This window comes from Parasteatoda tepidariorum, chromosome 4 (assembly GCF_982258835.1).
Source record: "Parasteatoda tepidariorum strain Cologne lab strain chromosome 4, Ptep-v5.0, whole genome shotgun sequence".
Taxonomy (NCBI): Eukaryota; Metazoa; Arthropoda; class Arachnida; order Araneae; family Theridiidae; genus Parasteatoda; species Parasteatoda tepidariorum.
Window position 1 is genome coordinate 81510375 of NC_141758.1, and position 12785 is coordinate 81523159.

The window sequence follows — 12785 nt, forward strand, 5'->3', positions numbered from 1 at the left end:
TTTTGTTTCGATTCAAAATGTATTTTCTTGGGTTTATTAATTTTGCTCATATCGGGTTCATTGCAATTTTATAAAGTTTTGGCCGATGTCTTGTTGAAATTTTCCAATATTTTATTGAAATATCATTATATTTTGGCAGCTATTCCTGTTACCACGGTGTTCCGCGCGTACAGCAATGGCGCCAAACCCTCGAGTACATTTTTCCCCTACTAACTCAAATCATTGTTGATCTTATAGGATGCCGGACGCTCCCTATATGGTGCTTCATCTCCCCCCCCTCTCCCCCAGCACTTTAAATTTTAAACTGAAAAAAATTAAAACCTAATGAAAAAAACTTTAAAATATGGCAAACAAATTAAAACATGTAATATTAATAAGTTGATTCTGAGTAATATTTCAAAGGCAAATAATTTAATTTAAGTAACAATAATTAATAACAATAGTTGTTTTTCTATATAAACTTATTTGGTTGATCTCCTCTTATAAACTTAATATAAAATACTTTTTATAAAATTACAAATTCACTTTGTATTTTAATTGCATTCAAATGCTTCTGTAGATTGATTCGTTCACAAATAAGTAAGCAAATAGCTTATCATAATATTTATGATTTCTTGATATTAAATTTAATTAGGATATATCAATTACATTTTAAAAATATTTAATTTGCATTTTTAAATATATAAATTTTTGCATTTTTAAATAGATAAATTTATGTTTCATATAATATTAAAACATATTGGTAATTGATATATCCAAATTAAATTTAATATCAAGAAATCATAAATATTATGATAAGCTATTTGCTTACTTATTTATTTTCACTCATTTGTTAACGAATCAATCTACAGAAGCATTTGAATGCAATCAAAATACAAAGTGAATTTGTAATTTTATAAGAAGTATTTTATATTATGTTTATAAGAAGAGATCAACCAAATAAGTTTATATTGAAAAACAACTATTGTTATTAATTATTGTTACTTAAATTATTTTCATCAAATATTTAATATAAATATATATTAATATACATTAATAATGATAAAAGGTATGACATTTGTTGTTATTAAATGATAGAATTCCCTATAAGTATATAAATATGTAATAAATAAGATAATTTTGTGATAAAAATGATAAATAAGGTTTATCTATTGTCAATACATTGGTCATTCTCATTTACACCTGAAAAAATAGCCAAAAAACACAATTTTTGTAACTGGGCGGGGCTACCCGAAATCCAATTTTTTTGTAAATTTGTAATTACTAGAACAATTTTTTACATACAAACTTCTTTCTTTGTGCAAATTAAACTTAAGACTACATACTTTAATGCTGTATGTATAAAAAAAATTATTTTTTTAGCATTAAAATGAAGTTTAATCGAAACATTCAATCAATTTTTCTTAATTTCATGACTTCTGTATTCAACATATTTTCAAAACTATTGCTTACCATGTTACCAGCTGCATAAATACTTGAAACTTCGAAAATTATCTTTTTTAATATAACAATTAATGTCCGATGGCCCATTGACTTGAAAAAATATTCTATACACATGAAATTGACTGTGGGCGGGGGTACCCGCTGGGCGGTGCTACCCTACTCTCCCTATATTCTTATACGAGTTAAAACCTAATGTCCGAAAAATAGTTTTGCTAAATTTAATGATATAACATGAAAGGCCTATTTAAACTTTACATTCTATAGTTATAAGAATCATATTAGTTCAAAAATTAAAATGAACAAAAAGTATACATAAGCCTCGTAATTTTATCAAATTTAATTTTGTAAAAGAAGTTTTTTGACAACAATTTTCATCAAAAAATTTCAAGTTTCAATAAAAATCATTATTTAGAAACTAAGAAACGTAAAATAAAGAATGCTTTCGATACAAAGCAAAAAGAAAAACACAATTCTAAAAATTCCTTACATTAAAATAAACAATTTTCATGCTTTTTCCTTTTTGATTCATAATCGGACGCAGAAAACCATTCTATAGAAAACTATCATCAAATAAGAAAAAAATTACTTAAAAGTAAAATTTTTTATTTTATAAAAATTAGCACTTACCTGCTTTATAAATCAGAAGAATTCCAAAATGGTTTGTTCTTCGATTTTTGTTACCATTTTTCAGTGCTACGAAAATGCGTCTTTGGGATTTGCCAAAAATAGAACAAGATGCAATTTTATTTTTTCAGGAGCGAAATATTTTGCCCATTGTCCACCGAAATCCGATAAACTACTTTGATTTTAAATAAAGTGTTTTATTTTATGATTTGTTGCAAAAATTTTGTAGATTGGTGTCACTTAAAAACCGCCAAATCTGTAGTTGCGGTGACGTTATTAGGTAAGTACCGAATTTTTATTCCATACTTTTTTGAATCATATTACTTCAAGCATTAGAATATGCAAGAAGTATACATTAGCACATAATTTTATACCATTTAAGTTTTCAAAACAATTATTTTAACAACAACTTTTATCAAAAAATTATAAACTAAAAAACGTAAAATAAAGAGTTCTTAGGATAAAAAAAAAAACGATTTTAAAAATTCCTCATATTGAAATAAAAAACTTCCATATTGTTTCTCTTTTTATTCTTATAGTTCTTGATCAGACGTAAAAAAGCATTCTGTTGAGAAATATCATCAAATAAGAAAAAAAAAATTTACAAGCTAATTTTTATTACAAAAATCATGACACTTACCTTCTTTATAAATCCGCAGAATTCCAAATGAAATGTTCTTCGTTTGAAAGTTTTATTTTCATATAATATGTACATAGATTATCCCTTTATTACTTTAAGATAACATACCACACATCAAAATCTTATAATTGCAAGGTCTCGAAATGAATTTGAATATGTAGCTTAAAATCAGAACAGCTGAATTCTAGTTGAAATTATCTATTCCTTCAAAAGTAAAAAATACTTACCAAGAAAACTATAAAAAATGTATTAATCATCAGCACAAATGACACTATTTCAAGTAATTTGGATGATTCTTTATTGTTGTTTTCCGAATTATATAGATATAGAAATATATACCGTTCTATAACAAAGAAGAATATTCTATAACAATTGCTGTTCTTGACGTTCTGAATTCACATTTATTTATTGGAATGACGCAAGCAGTGTTGACTTCAGTTTAATTTGTAATGAATTGAAGACAGAAGAAATACATTTTACCTTAAAACACACATCTGTAACAGTATGCGATAGCGAAATCGGAAGTTACCAGCTGCAAGTTTGTTGATAATAGAAGTTGACAATTATTGAGGAATTTTCTTCAAATGTTTGGCGTGTTCTGTTTCTGAAAGATTTAACAATGTTCTGGAGATTTTTTTCAAGTTTTTCGGCTTTTTCCTTAGGGAAATTTTGCTTTGTATTTCGTGCAAAGAAAATGGCGACCGACTCTGCCAGTGGTTCTGATGGAACTGAATGAAAACGTGATAAATTAATGTCTGATATTCACAGGCTCCCGCTAGAGGGCGTTCTCGAGCGTTGCGATCGCGAATTAAAAGTAAGAAAAAACAATGATAAAATTAAGAATTATTTACAAAACCTCCTTATATACAACATGTTTTATCAGCCCGGGATAGCCTGGTCGGTAGGGCGCTGGGCAAATATCCAAGAGGTTGTGGGTTCGATCCTCGCCGGCCGAAGACTCCCCGTGTAGTAAATGGTGACTGATGCACGTTAAATCTGTCGAGTCTCAAAGTCCTCCATGTTCCCACAACAAATCAATACCTCTGGGGGTACTGACCCAAGACAAATTTTATGATGGTTTTTCTTTGATGGGCCAACATGAATATGATGGTAACCATCATGAATTTCCATCAAAAACCATCATATTTTATGATGGTACCAACAAGACTGACCATCACCTCATATTAGGAATTGGAACAAATTTATGTTGGACCAACATGAACAAAACCACCATGGTATGATGGTATTTTCCGATAGTCCAACAAATAAATCCATCAAGAACCAACATGGTTTGATGGTAGTTTTCGATAGCACAACAAAAAAATTAATCAGGAACCAACATATGTTGTTGGTCTCAACTTATATTCCATCAAAAACCATCTTAATTCCTGATGGTACCTACAAGACTGACCATCACCTCATATTAGGAATTGGAACAAATTTTTGTTGGGCCAACATAGACAAAACCAACATAGTTTGATGTTGTTTTTCAATGGTCCAACAAAAAATCCATTCAGAACCAACATAGTTTGATGGTATTTTTTGATGGTCCAACAAAAAAATTTATCAGGAACCAACATATTTTGATGGTATTTTTCAATGGTCCAACAAAAAAAAATCCATCAAAAACCAACATGGCTTGATGGTATTTTTTGATGGTCCAACAAAAAAATTTATCCGGAACCAACTTATTTTGATGGTATTTTTTTCAATGGTCCAACAAAAAAAAAAATCCATCAAAAACCAACATGGTTTGATGGTATTTTTTGATGGTCCAACAAAAAAATTTATCAGGAACCAACATATTTTGATGGTATTTTTCAATGGTCCAACAAAAAAAAATCCATCAAAAGCCAACATGGTTTGATGGTATTTTTTGATGGTACTTTTCAATAACCCAACAAAAAAAATCCATCAAAAACCAATGTGGTTTGATGGTATTTTTTGATGGTCCAACACAAAAAATAATCAGGAACCAACTTATTTTGTTGGTTACCAACTTACATTCCATCAAAAACCAGCTTAATTTCTGCTGCCACCATCAAGACTGACCATCACCCCATGTTAGAAAACCTACGTGTGTTGATGGTTTCCAACTTAATGTCACAAAAAACCATTTTATTCTTTGGTACCATCAAGATAGACCATCACTTCATATTAGAATTTGGAACAACCTATGTTGAACAAATATGAGCTAATCCAACTTTGCTCCATAGTTTAACAAAACACAAATGAACGAATTTCAACAACAATCATACTAATTCTTGATTATACCGTTAAGACTAGCCTTTACCCATATTTCAGTTTGTTTGTTGGTACATAAAAAACCAATATATATTGCTGTTTTCATTATGGTGAACCACTAAGTACATCGTAAAAAAAAATTGGCTGGTTACAACTATAACTTTTCACAATCCATGTATTTTTTAATAAGCATGATTGGAACATCCTTACGTTAGTCCAATTTACATTTCAAAATAATATATAAAGTTTTATTGTATGGAATACTGTGTCAATATCGGCTATAATTATGTAGAAGTTTCATTATAATATTGAAATTAAATTAAGCAAAGTTAAAGCTTGATACTCTAATCATATGGCGGACCCTAACTTACAGAAAGTTTTTTTTCCTACATTTAAAACAAGATAGCATTCCATAATTTATTTTTAATTTAACATTAAGATTGAAGAGAAAAAAAATTTCCTATAGTTTATAAGTACAATTTACAAAAAATATATAATGGATTTCAAAAATTAGAATTTTGATAAATAAAGACAAACATGTAAATTGAAAACATTTATTTAAATACATTTAATACATTTATACTTTTAATAATTTTTTTTTACACATATAATCTACAAAAGTATTTGACATACATAAATGTTGAATTTCAATATACAATATTGATGAACTTCGTTCCCATAAATTCTCGAATTATAACTGCAAAATAAAAAAATCAAATTAAAACACATAAGATAAACTAATGACAGTAGCTGTTTGCTTATTTTTATGCTGAAAATAATAACAGGTCTGCCAGCTTATAAGCATTTTAAAAAATATTTTATAAAGTGGTGGACATTTAAAAATCAAAGCTTTAAAAATTTTTGTTAAATTTGCCAACAGCCTTAAAACAAAAGACCTAGAACAAAATCGCATTGCATATGAACGAATTTATGAGTATTGGCATGGAAAATTGGCTAAAATAAATAGAAAATAATATCCTAAAACATAAACTTATGTAGCACTAGAATAAATATTTGAAAAAAAGCGTAGAAAGTTGGCAGTCCTGTAATAATAATGAAAACATATAAAATAAATATAGTTCTGGGAGAAAATATTGCATAATTTTTAACACTAGAAAAACTGAACATTGCTGTATACCTTAAAAAGACTGAGGGGGTTAGTGATTACACATCCAAAATCTTAATATAATTATTTAATAAAAATATATTATAGGCTTGATCATTGAAATTCTGTGGTATTTCATTCTAATTAGTTAATGAATATATTTGATTAAACTAAACACTGTATTTTTAACATGTTTCTATATTGCTAAGGCATGAATGATTAAATAAGCACTTAAATTGGAACAATTTATGGAAAATCAGAAATACTCAGCACTTTCAGTAAGTTAGTGTTTGAATGAACAAGTACAGCATCTCTTTAATTTTTTTTCAATCCTAACTTATTGGAAATTCTCTCCTAAAACCAAAAGTAAAATTGTTTTCTTTTGCCAAATGTTTACTTATTTAGTTATTAAACATTTAAACTAAAAAAAGGCCTCTGTAAGTAATGCAATCAAAAACAATTCCTGATTCGTTATGAGGCCACATGTGCTGCCTCCATCTGCTAAGGCTATTTTAGTTTTGATATCACTTACATCATACTATTCTAACACCTTTTTACTGAACTAAAAAATCTTAAATATTCAGAACTAGAAAATTACGTTAATTATTAACAATGTTTCGGTGGGTACCATTGAATTTTAACATTATAAAAATACATTATATCAAACCCACGTTTTCATTCAGCTACATAAGGGCAAAATTTATAATACAGTTAGTTATTGACCATGTGAAATAGTAGGATTTAATCACAAAAAATCAAATGAAAGCTAGAATGTATTGGGTTTCATAGCACAGCTATTGTAAATTATGGCAGATGGACAAGTGTGGTATAGTAAAATTATGTTTACGGAAATTACATGTTTTTTGCTTAAAAGAAACTTTACAAATGGTACAAGTAAAGTAATAAAATGTTTTTTGGGAGTTTCAATGAATTCTGAATGCATGAAGAATTAAATTATAAAAATAAAAGACTGTAATTATAGAGAAACAAAAAAATATGAAAGGGGTTAATTTGGCTTCTTTTGTCTTTCTAGTGTTAAATTTATAAGGGAAAATTGTTTTAAAGAAAAGAAGTAATCAGTAAACAAAACAATTAGAAGCTTAACAGCAGTAAAAATATGATTTCTCTCTTATTCAAAAATAAATAAATAAAATTACTGTAAAATAAATTATACATTAACTATTCTTCAATAAATATTAGCAATTAGGAAAAATTATTTTTGATGGATAAAAATAAAATATTTCATTGATTAATAAGAGAAAAAAAAGACATCTAATTTTGGCTCAACCAAATATTTGCTTTGTTATATAATATTTAAGCTTTTACAACTGTGTAAACTTTTAAATATTTTATACTTGTAAGCAATTGAAAACTATAATAAAAATAAGCTAAATAATGAAGAATTTAAATGTAGTACCTTATTACAGTTTATTGGAATGTGTTTTAAAGAATAAAAAATTAATAATATAAAAATTTGAAGTCAATTTTCCTATTTTAAATAAGATAGAAATTTAACAGACGAAATATAATCTTTAACCCATTTCTTAAAAGTTGTTGAATATATGAAATTGTTGTTGATCTCTATTTACAATCACTTTAGGGAGGCAAGGTATTTTTTCCATGGACTTTAGCAGAGACCATAAAAACCTCTCCCAGCAATTGGGCGAAATCTCTGCACAAGATGAGGAAAAGGTCAAATAAGGAAACACAATAAAATATCAAAACAAATAAGTAGTTTAAAATGTATTCTAAATATTTGCTTGGTTTTTATTTAAAGAATTATTTCTGATGATCTCTCAGATATCTGCAACCTCATGTTGCAGTCAAATTGCACTAAATACTATAATTTAGTAATCAGAGTTGAATGATTTATTTTTGATTAATCAGTAATTTTTGTTGGATTACTTTTAGCTATTTTAAGTATATAAAAAAAGTTGATTACAAAAAACTCAGCATCTCAAACAAACAAATCCCTTCTCATCTTTTACAGCTGATTTTTATGAAGAAAAAAATTAAATGCTAACTTAAAAACATAATTTCTTATTTATTTAAAATAACTATACCATACATAGTTGGTACATTTTGTTTCACACATTATATTAGAAGGGATAATTTCTATTAACATAAAATTTTATTCACCCATCCAGTTTTCACGACATCAACACAAGGAACATTTCAATACCAAGAGAATGACAGTCCATAATTAAAATTGTTTGCGAAAAATCACGTAACTTTGAGTCGATGAAGGTAACACCTCTAAGAACAACCAACCTCCATTCCCAAGTCCATTTTACCGAGAAACAAAGAGTGGTCTCTCCTGAGAGGTTCTCATTGTATAATTATGTCCATTATGTGAGATGCAATTATTACTAATTTCGTTAATTTTTGCAAACAAACTATGAAGTTTTAGAAATAAGATATACAAATTCTTAAGTCCAGAACAGTAAGCCGGAAAAATGACTTCAATGCTCCAAAAATTATTAGTAATAAAATAATAAGGTTGTCCTAAACGAAGACTTTAACAAAAAAGCAAACGATCAGTTAACTAAATAAAAAATATTCAACTAATTATCTGGTGACAAAATTGTCACTTCACTCGACTTTTTCAAGAAAATTTTAAAAGACAAAATAAGTTTAAAAAAACTAAAAGCAATGGTAGTGACAACAGTAAGAAAAAATAGGACACATTTAAAATATTTATATGTCAAGAAATGTCAAGCGTTTGACTCAGCTTATAATTTCTTTAACAGAATTTTCTTTTTGTTTCTAATGCTACAAAAAACGCACATTTTTTTAAAAATCTTACTTTAAAAATCATTTCGAATACTGAGAAACAAAAACATTATAAATTATTAGAAATGAAATGAGGCTTTAGTAATGCTACAGCTTTGGCCCATACCACTATGTGACTGTGATTTGCAATTTTTTGAAAATTTTCCAAATAACAACTCTTAATGCTATGCAAAAACTCAAATTAATACTTATGTCAGATATCGAAATTTTGATTCACAAGTACGATGGCGACAAGTAAATTGGAAACCTTATTTTTAAACCTTAATTACTTCAGGTTTCTTAAAATTTTTGTAAACAAAGTGCTTTCCAGGATCTTGTATATTTTAGAAAGTTTCGAGTTTGATATTTTTAGATACACAGAAATCACTCCAGATTATGAAATAAAAGTTAGACATTATAAAAAGAAATTTACACATTTAATTGAAGAAAAATTAAAAAAAACTTCTTAATTCTAAATTTTAAAATGAAAATGATTATTTTTTGCACTAACAAAACTTACCCATCCTCTCAAACAGATGAATGGAAACTAAATCCTAATGATCAACAGATTCTACGTTCAAATGTTCCTTTTAACTCATCCAAAGTAATGAACTGAAAAGAAAGTCAATTAATAGAAAAAAATAAATTGCATTTTGTTGCCCTAAATAGGAAATACCTTGTTTAGAATGGAATGAACATTTTAAAAGAAATATTTATGTTTACAACAATTTTCAGCAAATTACGCTCGTATAAGGATAATAAAATGGTAATAAACAATCTTAAAATTGTAGTAAAATTTCAGTCACTTTACAGAATATAAACAAAAATGTGAATATGGGTATCGCTATCAGAACATTTGTCGTTCATACAATTGATAAAATAGCAGGAGTGAATTTAAAGTAGTTTTATAGTAGTTTAATTAAAGTAGTTTAATTGTTAGATACTTTATCTTTAACTGCTTTACATAATATAGATGTGTGCATTGTGGATAACAAAAAAGCTCACATCAAACTATCAAGAAAGATTGGGAAAACAGAAGATCATAACAATAAAATGAAAGAAAAACAAAATTGCTTATTAATGTTTAGAGCATCACTAGTGTTGTAGGATACCAGTCTTAAAATTTAGTCTCAAAAGTTACGTGCTCAGTGACTTAATTCTAAGATTCGGGACACAAAGCCTTATTGCAACACTTTGGGCTACCTAAACCCCTTTCGAATCTCAATCTCAGAAGAGATTATCTCGTGAGATTCAGTCAGACGCATAAACATATGTCTTTCCATGCGACGGAGGTTCAGGATTTTGGAACTTTGCCATATGCACCGAGTGTTTGCGTACGACAATTGTATTCGCTTCTGAATGACGATCTTACACCAGAGACTAAATTCAAAAGACTTTCAACAGCATTAATCACAATTATTTTATCCATCATTTTCTATGTTATAAATATCTTTTAGATAACATCAATAAAAAATTTATTTATTTTAATTCCCACTGTTTATGTTAAAGACCAAGGGACTGTCTAGATTTTTCTGAAAGGTACCTGTTTCGTGAAAATTTAGACATAATTTGTGAAAATTAAAAATTATATTAAAAAATCAACATAAAAATATGGATTTATCACTTCGTATGAGACACAAAAATAAAATTTAAAGAAAAAGTATTGTGTGAAACTACCGTTTTTCTTTAAGTTGAATTGTTGAAGGTACCGCTAAACGGTAATAAATTTGGCTTGGACAGACCTCTGAAGACAGATAATTTTATCAATGTTTAATTATTATTTATTTTAAACAGAGAATTAATTGTTATCAAAATTGAATCTGAATAAATTAGGGAATAGATAGCGGTTAGATAGAATCTGAATAGATATCGGTTTATTTTTTATAAAAAGGGGTTGATTTATTGGTATCAAAGTTCAGGCAGAGCCTTCAAAAAACGATTAGGGAGAATACTGATGGTAGATGAAATAATAATAGAATTCATGATTTGTCCCCAGCCAATTTATAGCTCGAGTTCCACATAATTTTTTAATAAACATTGCACTTTTACACAAGAAGGTAAAGAATAAAAATAAATGGAGATTTCCGTACCATGATCTGTGGAAGTATAATCGCCAAGTCTTGAAATTTCCGGGCAGTGTCCCGAGAGAAACAAAAAAAAAACATTACTGAAAGGGACCAACTCGAAAGGTATAACTCATAGCCATCCCCGGGCAAACATCTACGTGTTATTTTTAAAAACATTAACAAGTTTAAAATCTACTTGGTACCTTGGCAATTGCAGTTGGCACGACAGATCACTATACGGAAATATCCCCTATAAATTATCTAGAAGAACTGAAAATATAATTAAAAGAATAAATAATTTTATAAAAACTTACGTGATTGCACCGGCACGAGGGTGAACAGACAACAAACAATAAGAAGTTGAGCTGATATTTTGCTGCTCGCCCCAAACGTAAAATTTGAAAAGAACACTTAAGTACTATTCACACTGCACTCCTGATTGAGATTGACGCAGGGTCGAATGTATAGAAGCAACAAGAAAAGCTAAAGAAACATGCACGCTGAGCGAATGCTATTTAATATATGAAGCAAGAATGCGAAACTTTTTGTGAGGAATTAAAGCATACTCTGGAATTTTAACAAAGCAATATAAAGTGTTTTTTTTTACATTCATTTTCTATTAAAATATCTTTCGGGGTTCGATCCTTGACTCAGTCAAGACCCTCCGAGAGTACATGCCATGTACAATCTCGTAAAATCGGAGGAATCGAAAGTCTTGTATTCGGTCTCTTAGCTATACCATGGGTACAGGGAAATAGAGAAAATTTATAATCTGAAAATAGAATCTGAAAATCCTATCATTAGATCGAAAGTTATTCAGAGTTATGATTTTGTGTGTTGACATCACCAACAAAATACTTAAATAATAAATTTAATAAGTATTTTTTAAGTTTTTACCTACTCCTTTGCAACTTTAAAACTCAATATATTAATCATTGCAATTACTATATATTATTCCAATTGTATAATAGTTCGAGATAGCCTAGTTGGCAAAGTGCTGGACTCACGTGCGTGAGAACGGGAATAAGAATCCAACCGCCGAAGACTCCCCGTGTAATAAATGGTGACAGTTGAAAGTTAAATCTGTTGGGTCACAAAGTTCTCCATGATCTCATAACAGATTTAATCTCTGGGGGGGGGGGGTACTGGAATGGAGATTGATCGCTCTCTTTCAGGTCAAAATTAGGATCCGTGAATGAATGATTGGATTTATGAATGGGTTCCGCCATATAAATGGGTGTGATGTATGGGTGTGGCAGAAGTTGAATTCTAGGCCCTAGATTGTGTGACTGGAAAACAAGTACAATCACACAACCCTTACTTTAATGACCTACGACAACCAAAGCAATATATATAATAATTTTTATTTATTATAGTAAATTTCCACGCCGTTGTAAAATGTTACTAGAATATGCACGATTTAAGAAAAAGTACAAATTAAGGCTTTTGTTCCTTTCATTTAATCTATCACTCGTTTACTTAAATCCACGAATCTTCTAATTTCTGTGAATACGCATAATTTTTTGTAAATTGAAGATCTACCTCAATGTTATTATTTTTAATAACTATTTATTTTTAACCTTAAATAGAACTTTTATACAATTTGCAGAATTTCTAAAAAAATTTATCTTATTTAAATCCTCTAAATTTAATTATTCCTGATATGTTGCTTTACTGTTTTGTATTTTTTAAAAACGCCATAATGTTATTAATTGCAATAACCACATGTTAAATAATTTAAATCAGAAGTCTTAACCTTTCAGTAATCAGACAATGCTGAAGTAGTGCACGTGCACATAAAAATTTAATCTATCACTAGTGTACCTATATGAATGAATCTTTCTTAACTTAATCCTGACATGTAGCTTTATTATTTTCTGCATTTAAACCT

At 28.4% G+C, this 12785-nt stretch overlaps 1 protein-coding gene and 1 long non-coding RNA gene across 2 annotated transcripts in view; both read right to left on the reverse strand.

Annotated features, from left to right (window-relative positions):
• The window catches only part of LOC107439969 (lysosomal acid phosphatase), a 55049-nt gene that overhangs the window by 36001 nt on the left and 6263 nt on the right, over window positions 1–12785 (reverse strand). The gene's annotated exons all lie outside the window — the stretch shown is intronic.
• LOC147811829 (uncharacterized) lies at window positions 5492–11275 on the reverse strand. The gene is made up of 3 exons (XR_015433149.1): window positions 11209–11275; window positions 9349–9440; window positions 5492–5648 (listed from the first exon to the last, which is right to left on the reverse strand). It is a non-coding gene; the product is annotated as an uncharacterized LOC147811829 (long non-coding RNA).